The following is a 13377-nucleotide window of genomic DNA, read 5'->3' as shown; positions in this document are numbered from 1 at the left end:
CAAAGTCATGTCTTTGTTCTTTTGTTTATTTGGTTTTGGTTGGTTGTTTTTTGTTGTTTTTTTTTTTTTTAAATGAGTAAATGTGTGTTCTAAGCTGAAAACCACATTTGTTTTTCTTTGCCTTCAGAGTTCTTATTTAAAATGTTTTTCTTTTATCCCAAATGATACCTCATCATAGAAGAAAATACAAATAAGAAAAAGTAAGAAATAAAAATCGTATCCATAATCCAAACATGTCAAAGTCATGTATTCTCTCACATGTACTGCCAAATTGTAAATGTGTGTGTAATCCTTATTCCAGTAAAAATTTGACTTTACATCTGAATATCTAACATGTAATCTCTTTTTGTGGGGGAGGGTGTGCCTTCTTTTCCTTTTTTTTTTTAAACTATTAATTTTGTAATGGGGTATAGCCAATTAACAATAATTTTAGGTCAACAGTGATAGGTGACTATTTATTTAGGTGATAATTTCAGGTCAACAGTAAAGGGGCTCAGCCGTATGTATACATGTATTTACTCTCCCCCCAAAGTCCCCTCCCATCCAGGCTGCCACGTAACTGAGCAGAGTTCCGTGTGCTATGCAGTAGGTCCTTGTTGGTTATCCATTTTAAGTATAGCAGTGTGTACTACATGTAATCTCCTTCTTAAAAAATGCTATTTTACTGACTAACAAGCACATGGAAAGATGCTCAGCATCGTCAGTCATTAGGAGAATGCAAATCAGTGCCACAATATGATAAGCACTTCACACCAACTAGGATGGCAAGAATATAAAACAATGGAAAATAACAAGTGTCGGCGAGGGTGTTAGGTAATTGGAAACTTATATGCTGCTGTTAGGAGCAGAAAATGGTGCAGCCACTGTGGAAGACAGTCTGGTATTTCCTCAATAAATTAAACCTAGAATTACCGTATGACCCAGCCATCCCGTGCCTAGGTATGTACCCAAAAGAATTGAAAACCAGGTGTTCAAACAAAAGCTTGTACTCTTTGTTGTGGCATTATCCTTGGGAAATAATCTGATTATCCATGAACAGATGGATAGATAAATGAAGTGTATCCATAATAAGAAATATGATTGGGTTATATATAAAAGCTGATACACGCTACAACATGAAGAACTTCGAAAGCACTATGCTAAGTGAAAGGAGCTGGACACAAGAGGTCACATGTGATTCCATTTCTATGATATGTCCCAAATAGGGAAATCCACAGAGATAGACCCAGGAGCTGGAGGGTGGAGGAGGAAAGGAAAGTTGACTGTTAATGGGTATGGGTCTCCTTTCAGGTGATGAGTAGAAAGAGGAGAGCTGGTTGTACAACACTATGAATGTATTAGATGCATGGGATCACACCCAAAGTCAAGCTTTTGATGCAGATAAAAACAAGACCAGTTGTTCTCTTTTATAGATAAAAAGTGAAAGCAGTTGGCAGCAAGACCCAGTGTGGACACAATTAAAACTGGCAGCACCTACAGGTAATTTTGAGAAGTCTCTTAGAAACACCACAGTGTCAAAGATTCAGATGCACTTTTAAAAGTGCAGAGTGCCAGGTGTTGTAATTATGTCAAGTCCATTAACCCCATCTCTTCCGGATACTTGGTAGCTTTGGTTTCCTTTGTTCAGTTGCTCAGTGTTTGACAAAGAATGCAACTTTCCCTTCTATGATAAATGGTTTAACTCTTACACACCTGAAGCAACAGGGGGCCTGTATTCATTTACTCTTTTATTCCCCCTGTATTTAGACATCATCTCCTAACTGACATTTGTAAGTCACTTAATGCTTACAGCCTCTTAGAAAATATATATACTATTAACTAGAAGTGGCAGCATGGCAAACAGAAAGTGTGCTGACAAGGGGCTCCAAGGACACTGATTTTGAGACCTAGCTCCACCAATCTAGTTACTTTTCTGGAATAAGTAACTTGGTCTCTTTGAATCTTAGCTTTCTTATCTGTAAAATGGGAGTGCATACTGGACACCCAAGAGAGATGAAGACAACATGAAAAGCTAAAGAATCCGAAAAGCGTGAGGTGAGGTAAAACTCATGATGTTCTCCGTTGAGCCCAGCCCAGTTTCTTTCTTTTTAACCATTATTTATTTGGCTGTGTCGGGTCTTCGAAGTGGCCTGTTCAGTCTTTGTTGCAGCATGTGAGATCTCGTTCCCCGGCCAGGGATCGAACCCAGGTGCCCGCTTTGGGAGCTCAGAGTCTTCTCCACCGGACCACCCGGGAAATCCCCAGCCCAGGTTCTTAATGCTAGCTGTCCATTAGGATTACCTGAGAAAAATTTAAACTACCCACCTTTGTGATTCTGTTCATTAGTCTGGGGCGGGGCTCAGACATTGATATTCTAATGCCATGGTTCTCCGTGGACTGTACAGTCCATGGAATTCTCCAGACCAGAATACTGGAGTGGGTAGCCTATTGTCCCAACCCAAGGATCAAACCCAGATCACCTGCACTGCAGGCAGATTCTTTACCAGCTGAGCCACAAGGGAAGCCCAAGAATACTGGAGTGGGTCGCCTACTCCTTCTCCAGCAGATCTTCCCGACCCAGGAATTGAACTAGGGTCTCCTGCACTGGAGACGGATTCTTTACCAGCTGCGCTATCAGGGAGCCTTTAGCAAACCTCAGAGTCACCTAAAGAGTTTGGGAGACCACCCCCAGGGTTTCTGATTCCCTAGGTCTAGGACCAGGCTGAAGATTCACGTTTCCAACAGTTTCCCAGATGATGTGGTTACTGGGGGACCCACCCCCTTGGACAAATCAGTCAGAAAGGATTAGTAGAAAATGCCGTAAGGGCATTTAAGGGTATATACGTTTTTCTCTTACTAACTGAGGAAGGTAATATGTCATCACTCTGAAATTCCTCTTTATTTTATTAAGCATGTGCAGGGGATTCTCATAAAATATATGTGTTAAGAAATTGACATTAGAGATTGCTCCCCTAGGAGGGGAGCTAACAAATGTATTTCTCACTGAATACATTTGGTACTGAATAAATTTTGCATCATATGCAATTATTTACAAATGAATAAATTAATTAATTTAAAGTAAATCCAACAAAATCTTGGTTCAGCTTAATGAGTAACAAAAATAATAGAGGAATCATGCTCCCTGGCCCTTACTACAAAGCTTCGGTAAGCAAAACAGTGTGATACTGGCACAAAAACAAACATATAAACCAATGGAATAGAATAAAAGGCCCAGAAGTAAACTCATGTGCTCTGGTAAACTAATCTGTGACAAAGGAGGCAAGAATATACAATGGAGGAGAGACAGTCTCTTCAATAAGTGGTGCTGGGAAGACTAGACAGCTACAGGTAAAAGAATGAAATTAGAACTTTTCTGTAACACTGTATACAAAAATAAATTCAAAATGGATCAAAACTCTAAATATGAGACCAGATACTATAAAATTCCTAGAGGAAAACATGGGCAGAACACTCTTTGACAGAAATCTCAGCAATATTTTTTTTGTATCCCTGTCCTAAAGCAAAGGAAACAAAAAGCAAATTAGAGCTTATTAAACTTAAAAGCCTTTGCACAGAAAGGAAGTCATAAGCAAAATGAAATTATAACCTATAGACTAGAAGGAAATATTTGTAAATGATGCTACCAACAAAGGCTTACTTTCTAAAATGTACAAGCGGCTCATACAGCTTAATATTAAAAAAAAAAATCAAAACATGGGCAGAAGATCTAAATGACATTTCTCCAAAGAAGACATATAGGTGGCCAATAGGCACAAGAGAAGATGCTCAATATCACTGATCAGGAGAGAAATGCAAATCAAAACTAGAGTAAGTATCACCTCATACCAGTCTGTGTGGCTGTCATTAAAGGTGGGATTAACATATTCACACTACTATATATAAAATAGATAAACAAGGACCTACGGTACAGCACAGAGAATTATAGTCAATATCGTCTAGTGACCTATGATGGAAAATAACCTGAGAAAGGATGTATGTATCTGAATCACTTTGCTATATACCTGAAACTAATCCAATATTGTAAATTAACTGTATTTTAATTTTTTAAAATGGTTATTAAAAACTAATAGAGAAACCCTCTGAATATATTATATATGACTATCATCTTCCCCACATTGGAGTTCCCCAGTATTCCTTGCATTGCACTAAAATTCATTTAAGCAGTCATAAATAAGTTTTTTTTTTTTTAAGGACAGAAGAAAGGAGGAATGATAGGAAGGAGGGGAGGGAGAAATGGAAAGGAAAGGAAGGAAACATGAGCAGGTATACTAACGTTTGTGGTTTGGGCTGAGTCAGCTTCATTTTTCAGGAGGAAAAAAATCACATCAGAGAACTAGATAAATAGCAGGATTGAAAGGTACAGAATAAATGCAATATAAGGAAAGGCATCAAGGGTAAATTGTCAATTGATAACACTTTAAAATGCCTTATTGAGAAGATTCTCACACCACAAAGACTTAGGAGAAAAGAGAGAAGGAGAATATATCTATCTGCCTGTGAGAGCTGGATTGGATGGTGGATAAGAAAATAGAAAGATAAATTATATTTCTTTTTAATCTTTACATGTTGTATATATTGAGGAAGTTTAGGTGGTTGTTGTTTAATCATTAAGTCATTTTTGCAACCCTATGGACTGCCAGACTCCTCGGTCCATGGGATATCCCGGGCAAGAATACTGGAGCGGGTGTCCATTTCCTTCTGTAGGGGATCTTCCCAACCCAAGGATAGAACTCGCATCTCCTGCTTAGCAGGTGGATTCTTTACCACTGAGCCATCAGGGAAGCCCAAAGTAGAAACAGAGAAAATTTCAATTATAATATGTAATAGAAAGTGAATGACTTTTCACTGTGCAAGTTTAGGCTTTTGGCCTGAAGAGGGCAATGTGAAACTACAAATGGTTTCCTGATTTTGCTTCTGATATTTCTGAACTGAGGAGCCATAAAAGAGCCTGGGACTGGGGAAAGGAGGGCTGTTGGCATTTGGACAAATAAGTCTTTGGAGCTCGCAACTGTCTCCAACACTGCAGCTTTGAAACTGTTAAGCAGAGCACCCAGCGGCCGGTGCCCAGGCCTGATTTTCTGTTAAGTCCCTTTCTTTTTTGTTGTTCAGTCACTCAGTCGTGTCTGACTTTCTGCGACCCCATGGACTGCAGCACGCCAGGCTTCCCTTTACAACCTAAGAATTAATATTGTATCCTTATTGTTAGAAGCGTCCCATTCTTTTTACCTGAAATGATTAGAATCTAGAATGTGTTCACTGTTTAAAGAAAAACGGGTTCATGTTAGTGAAGTCCTACAGCACAATCAGAAATCTAAAAAGTAGGAAATTTTTCAAAAGATAGGTTGTTCAAGCTTCTCAGAACTTTAGTAGTCTTTTGTTCTTTTTAACATAAAAAGACAAATATGATTACTTATATTTTATGAGATGTAATAGATTTATTAGTTCCTCATATAAATTCCACTTAAATTTACTTAAATTGAAAACATCCTACTTAACTAACCACCATGGCCTAGAGAGGTCCAATTATGTTTTCACATGCGGCATGTCTTGTGTGCATGGGGACTGTCTCCTATATTGTTTCACATTCTCCAGACAATGCAAGGAAGAGCAAAGAAAAACAACCGATAAACATGTGTAAACATGTTCATCCTAGCCAGTAATCAGGGAAATGCAAATTGAAATCAAAAGGAGATACCATTTTAGACTCATTGTACAGACAAAAATTTTAAAGCCAGATTCGAGTTTGTTGGAAAACGGGCACCTCCACACGCTGCTGGAAGAGTCTAAATTGGCACAACCACACTAGAGAGCAGTTTAGCACGTGTAATAAAGTTAATGACGCGTATCCCCTGCAGTCCAGTAATTCTGCTCCCCTTAAGTGGAAACCTGGCCGCACATTTAAACTCATTATCCCAGTGGGCTATCACCCCATCCCCCTATAAGAAACTCTTGCACATGTGCATCTGGAAGCAAATTAAAAAATATTCTTAGCAACATTGTTTATAACCACAAAAAAATTGTCCAACAGCATACAAGTCCATTAGCTGGAGAACAGAGAGATAAATTATGGTGTAGTCACTCAGAAAACTAAGGAAACTGCACAAACTGCCGGGACCTGCAGCAACATGACTGCGTATCATAGACGTAATTTTGATAAGCAGGGGGCAGCACGGAGCAGATGCAATGGAAACTTACGTCACAACCTGGCGTCTAGCCGTAGCTGCTCTCCTGGCCAAAGGGCTGTGCCCTGGATCTGGCCTGGCTCGGAATGTTGAGTTTGTGCCCTGTGTTTAATTGGGACACCTCTCTTCTGCTCTCAGAAGTTGGCGCTCTTGGTCTCAGACCTTTGGAGTCAGATTGAGACTTAAACCATTCACTCCCTTGGTCCTCAGGCCATTGGGTTTGGACTAGAACCATACCATGACGTTCCTGAGTCTCCAGCTTGCAGACAGATCATGGGCCTTCTCAGCCTTCATACTCACATGAGCTGATCCCTCATAACAGGTATCTTTTAATGCATATCCTTTGGTCCTGCTTCTTTGGAGAACCCTAACTAATACAGGGATTAAGTATTTCAGAATCTGCCAGGTTTAGGCGTGCCTTCCCACACAGAGCCAGACTTGATTTTGATGTTTTTCAGTTACAGTTAGACAGAAATTAAGGGACACAAGAAGGCAGATACCAACCCAAAGTCCTCAACCTCCTTTTATTTCTTGAAACAAAAGCACCAAGAACTCTAGGTATTCCTGGCTCTTTCCCTGCCCTCTGTCTTCAGTGATACAGAGATGGCCAAGGGCTCAGAACTGCCTCCATTCACAGGTCTTTGGGGACAGATGAGAGAGGAGCCATCTTCTACCTGCCCCTGACCCACTGCCCACACAAGTGGGTGACCACTCAAAAGAGGGCAAAGTGTTCTGGGGGGAAGGAGGAGGAGATGTTCAGACCTCTTTTTTGCTTTCTTCAGAGAAGACTTCATGGGCTAAATTGTGATAGCTAATCACCGTTCCCCTGGGAGCACTGAGGGGCAGGGTATTTCTCCCTATACTATAATAAAAAGAAAGTAAACACAGTCTCTCCAATAAAAGGGGGGTGGGAACTGTCTGTTATCTGGGAATTAGGAGACTGTTGCATATTCTGTTCCAGTGCCACAAATATATAGGTAACAGCTTAGTGGTTAAGTATTAGACTCTGGAACCAGACTGCCCTGGTTCTGATTCCAGCTTTGCTGCTTGCTGGCTATACATCGTCCTTGAGAAAGACTTGTCACTTTCTATGGCTTAATATTGTCATCTATAAAATGGGGCTGATACTGATAGCACCAAACCCACAGAACTGTGATGAGGATTACGTGAGTTATGCATGTAGCGTGGTCGGAGCTGCACTGGGGCACATGCAAATGAGTGTTCTTTGTTATTATTGTTGTTGATGTTGTTCTGGGAAGGAAAATAAATACCTTTGTGGTGTCTTAGTTAATAATGACAGTATTTGTAGTCTTCTTATTCCAAATTGGATGCTACACCTCATCAAAGAGATGGAATAACGTAGGAATTACCAACACTGGGGAAAGGCCAATAAGGGAGACATTTTGGCCAAAGAGCTTGTCGGGGGGCCCTGAGGCACCTCATGTGGGCAGTTTCTTGCTCTGCCTCTTTCCCCCACTGTGATCTCTGGCACTAACCCACAGCTTATGGCTGTGCCCAAACTGGATTAATAAATGGGTCTGGGAACCTCCTTTCCACCCAGATCGCCTGCCCTGGGTTTCCAGTAAGCCAGTGAACCCAGTTTGAATTTGAAGAGTTCATTCCCAGGTGTACGGCTGGAGAGTCTGATGTTCCATCACGTACCTCACAGTAGATGCTCCTGACATTCTGAACACACTCAAGTCTCTGTCTCTGATGAAATCATGTTCTCCTAGGCTGAACTCCTAGACTACAGACCTCTAGAGTTTAAGATGCCGTTTCAAATACATTCTCTCTCTCATTCCAGCTCTTAAATTACACGTTCTTTCCACTGTTGCATAAGCAAGAAAACAAAAGATCAGAGAGGCCAAAGCAACAGAACTGGAACCCAAGCCCAGGTTTCCTCTAAACCCAAGGCTCTTTCCATTCCATCTCAGTCACCTCACTCTTAACAGATCTTACACTCAGAGATTTCACCTGAGGGTGTCTCAGCTAACCACAGTCCTCTTACATGTGTTTTTAGTGTTATAGCGCTTTTATTTTCATTCATTATGCTTCATTTTGATAATTTAACCCTCATCGAAATTAAAGAAGCACGATCCTCAAATACAAAGAATTTCCACTGAAGAGCAATACAATATCCAAATGATGCAGTCTGTCAAATGACATCACCATTCATTCATGATTTTCAACTAGACATTTACTGAGCATCTGCTATATGTCAGGAACAAGAAATGAAGCTGTGTTGTTGTGATGGTCAATCATGAAGGCGCCTAGGACTGTCACAAATGTACCTTAACCAAATAATAGGTAAGGATCACCATTAGTACTTTAGAATTCTGAAAGGATGTCAGATATGGCCAAAGTCTATCTGCTATTCTGCATCAGACTGCATTTATAGACAGGGACCTATCTATAACTTTTATTATTATTAACCCCACCAATAAAAAAGATTTGAGCATTCATCCTCAGTATCTATTTTTTAGTAAAGTACATACATATACTATGGTTTCATATGTCTTAGTATTGTAAGACTGTTTACAAAATATAGCATGTACAAAAAAGGAAGTTAAAAAAGAATATGGATATTATAATGTCTTTCCAAACCCCATGAACTGATCATCTTACACCTCCTGGGGCAAAAGTTCCTTTCTATTGGGAATGCCTGCCTTCAGCATATGAAATGAGATATAGATCTAACTCCGAGTTCTTTCCAGGAAAACTCAGAAGATGAGGCAGGAAAAATTGTCCAGAAAAAAAGCCCCCAGGAGGTAATAGTGACACCAGTCTGTATTAGACTTTTAAGAGCGTGGTTCCCTTAGAAACGGAATGGTTTCTTAGGAAACTTTGGACTTGTCTCCATATTCAGAGGGGAGAGACATTAGCAGTCAGTGAAAAGGTCCAAGGCTGGATGTCCTGCAACGCCCAAGTCAGTCTCCTACTAATCAAGAATTGTCCCACCAGGCATTCATATACGTGAAATATTAGTTTAAATTATATGAAACTTTAGTCTTACTCCAATTTACTTGTTAAACACACAGTAGTTTTGATACATATTAGCATGCTAGTTTTCATTCTAACATTCATGCGTACCTTTGACTTGCATTCACTGACCTGTATGTTTATTTTTTTCTTTTTTCCCACAGCTTTATTGAGGTACAATTGACATAGAAAATTTGTACATCTTGTATGGAATACCTTCTGGTCTTATTACTTCTCTCATATCTAAATTTATCTGACTACTTCAAACCTTCTACTGAGTTGGGTCTGAGTGTTTATATACTGAAATTTATATCACTTCATTACTTACTGTGGTTTGTTTTGGTCTTCATTTTGTAGGTAGGATATTATATTGATTGCATAAAGAAAAATATGAGTACAGGTAAATGTTATTTTCTATACATTTTCTTTTAGGATAGCAAGTTGGGTGTTAGAAAAACATTTATTATAAAAAAGTGGTAGTTAGGGTAGTGGATATTCTTCATAGTATTGTATTAGAGAATGCATGTCATTATACACTTGTCAAAACCCATAGAATATATGGCACAAAGAGTGAACCCTGATATAAACTATGGATTTCAGCTAATAATAATATGTCAATTTTGACTCATCAGTGGTAACAAAGGTACTTCAAGAAAGCAAACTATTAACAAGGAAAATGTTAATAAAGGGGAAGTGTCAGGAGCGAGGGAGTGTACCTGGGCTTTCTGTGCTGTCTTCCCTGTAGCCCTAAAACTGCTCAAAAAATAAAGAAATTTTTTAAAATTTAAAGGCAACACTGGTTCTGATTTGTTTGAGAACCGCTGCTTTAAAGAAAGACCTGCTACATAAAAATTCAATTTATATTAAAAAAAAATAACACAGATGATAATTGTTTTTCAAACCTTCCACTTCCCTGGTATACTCACCAGGAACATTTCTGTATCTAAAATGAGGAATAACTGTGCAGACTTGTCTCTCTGTAGAAAAGGTGACAAAATTAGGCAGTTTTAAAATGTCTGCTGCCAAAGTATAATGGCAAGAAAAGGAGGAGTCTGTCATTCATTTCCTAAATTATAAGCATTCGAGATGCATGTATTTCTTGGAATAATTAAATTTTTTGTGAGTGTTTGCGCTACATACTAATCCATCTCAGATTCTGACAGCTGAATTGAAACTGCCATTTCTCGCCTAACTTTCTTTGGCTGTTTCCCTCTGAGTAATCATATCTTTTTTAATTTTATTTATAAGTGATGGGTTTTAATACTTTCATCAGGATGGGCTCATTGACTATTCATATTCTGCTTATATTCTGTGGCAGCCACATGGGAAGTCGTAGTAGGATTTCAAAGCAGAAAATAGTAACTCTGATGAGAAGACTGTTATGTGTGGGTGTTTGGAAGTTATGAATATGAGATTAAACAAGCAAATTCTATTTTAATGATTTGTGCAAAATGGAAATGTGATTTTCAGCAGATGGTTAAAAATATTCTAAAGCAGTTTTATTCAAAGAAAATTACAGATATTTAAAAACCCCGATTTATTTCAGCTTTAGTTTTCTCGAAAATTGGAGGAGAATTTTTTTGGTGGGGAGGGGAGTTGAATTACACAAATGAACATTTTAGAAGAATCATTCATTTTATTGTTCTCTTCTGCTGCTTCGCTCCCTGTGACTAATGTCTGTACCTCTTCCTTTTCCATCCTTCCTCTCTTACCCTCTGTCCTTAGTATCTCCCGCATTGACCCCTCAGGGTATCATCTAAACTCATCTTTATTGTAACATTCCGCCCTCATCCCTGCCAGGGAAAGTGCATCAGAATGAAATTGGCAAGATCTTTTGACAGCTTGTCTTTACTCCTCTGTTGCCAGGAAAGGGAAAACAGCTATTTATATGGTCATTTTCCACAAGCTGCTGTTAAATTATGGGCCAAGTTCTTTTACTACAGTGATTAATATTTCTTGATTGACTACCTGGCAGACTGCACTGGGCTAATCCAACCTAGGAGCAACTGGGATTTCCCTAGATCTGGGCAGGGTTCAATAGAGCCTTCTCTTGGATATTCGGAAGTGGGTTTTTAGTATCGAATTTTCTTAACACTAATTGCAGGCTGATAGTATTGGGTTGAATCATACGGCATTGCTATCTATTATATAAAAAATGGTCAAATATCAGCATTGTCATATGGTTCAACTTCACAGACAATAATTATATGTTGACTAGGACTGGATAGACTATAGAATCATTCTATAAAAGATGTAAGGTAGTACTGGAAATACAGACACACCGTAAACCAATAAACTACAAAACAAACCCATTAGGAATAAAGAACTTCTCAACTAGCATAGGAAGTTTAGACAAGGAGGTAAATAAGAGACGAACACCCTGTAAGGTCCTCCACAGTCGCAACAGTTCTGCTCTACACTTGGAAGTTAACTTTCTGCACCAAAACACTTAACAGCAATGACAAGAACATCCAACATTTATGTATTATGTGCCTGGCTTGGTGTGTGTTTTATATACATTTTGCATTTAAGCCCTACCACAAAGTTATTAGGGAAATTATTATCCTCCTTTTATAAATGAAAAAAGTTAAATTTTATTATCTTGAAGGTGAAAACAGTCCAGTTTCTTAGAGATACATTTAACTGAAAAAAAAATCTTAACCATATCATCAGTCTCACTTGAGTAAATGTGGCAAATCTTTTATAGGGATACACTTTTAATAGCTCTTGAGCCAAGATTCTCAAGCAATAAGAATCACTGGGGGACTTTCCCCTAACCCAAAATTTGGACCCTATTGTCTTTGCTCCTCCAAGGGTGCTCTTCACGGCAGCATTACTGACATGCTTAGGAGCTTATTAGAAGTGCAGGATCTCAGGCCTCACTCCAGAAGAACATTATTTTAACAAGGTTAAATATGCACAGGTGATTTGTATGCACGCTGAAGTTGAGAAGTGTGGCTTTAAGTATAGAAGAGCTCCCATGTGCATGAATTCTAAACAGACCCCCAAGGTGATTCTAATATAGGTGGTCAGTGGTAAGATCATACTTTATAAAATTCTGCCCCAGGACATGATACCAAAATGCAATCTTCAGAAAGCTCTGCTGTAAGAATTTGAGATGCCAAGAGGGGTGTCCACAGAGTCAAGACAATATAAGATATGGATGCACAACAGCTGGTGTTCTGATACTCTAGCTGGATCCAATAATATAACCTAGAATATTGGCAGGGCTTCATCAGCTTTTTCATCCCAGTGGGCAGAGGAGACTGTATCCCTGATGTGAAGAGTAGGAGCAGACTGGTCTACCTTAGATGTGAAATTCTTAGACACTAAAACTATAAAAAAAAATTCCGTGCATTTGGTATTGACTCCTTAATGTGTTTGTATTTAACTTTTAAATGACTGAAATTATTTGCCACTAAGACAAAGTAATGCTGCAATAAAATGCATGGTGTATTTTGTGGCTGCAAGGAGCCAGGTACATTCTCCTACCTACTTCCAGAATTTCTGATCAAATAGTGAAATTAACTTCTGGAAATTTGGAGTGGTCCTAAAATGAAAACATTAGATAACAGAGTGGCTTAATTTGTAGTATGGATCCCACTTTCAGGCACCCCAAATTCCTCATCGCTTGCCCCTAAAGAATGAGAGTGTGACGGGGGAGGGGGAGGTTTTAGGGGCAAAGTGCAGCCATCTCTGTTGCACAGCTAAGAAAACTGGGACCACAAAGGGGAGCAAAGTCACAGAATCAGAGTCACAGTTGACTGTCTCCCGATTTGACTGACCCTAGCTTTCTGGATTTTGTCATAGGCATTCTCAGGATAAGGTTTGTGAGACAAAATATGGTAAAGTTGGGAGAACTTGAAGAGATAAAGAAGTGACTTGTGAATCACTCTGAATGGCTGGATCAGAAGAGATCCACCAAGGAAAACCATCAGTCAGCCATACGCAGTTCACTCTGCGTGAACCTCCTTCCCAAGTGTATGGTAGTGTTAGCCGCTCAGTCGTTTCTGACCCTCTGCGATCCCATGGACTGTAGCCCACCAGGCTCCTCTGTCCATGGGGTTCTCCAGGCAAGAATACTTGGAGTGAATTGCCATTCCCTTCTCCAGAGGATCTTCCCGACCCAGGGATCAAACCCGGGACTCCTAGGTTACAGGCAGAATCTTTACCATTTGAGCTACAGGGAAGACCCCATCACAAGTGTGTAGGAACT

The sequence above is a fragment of the Dama dama genome, chromosome 3 (assembly GCF_033118175.1).
Source record: "Dama dama isolate Ldn47 chromosome 3, ASM3311817v1, whole genome shotgun sequence".
In the NCBI taxonomy this organism is placed as follows: domain Eukaryota; kingdom Metazoa; phylum Chordata; class Mammalia; order Artiodactyla; family Cervidae; genus Dama; species Dama dama.
This window is presented reverse-complemented; position numbering follows the sequence as displayed.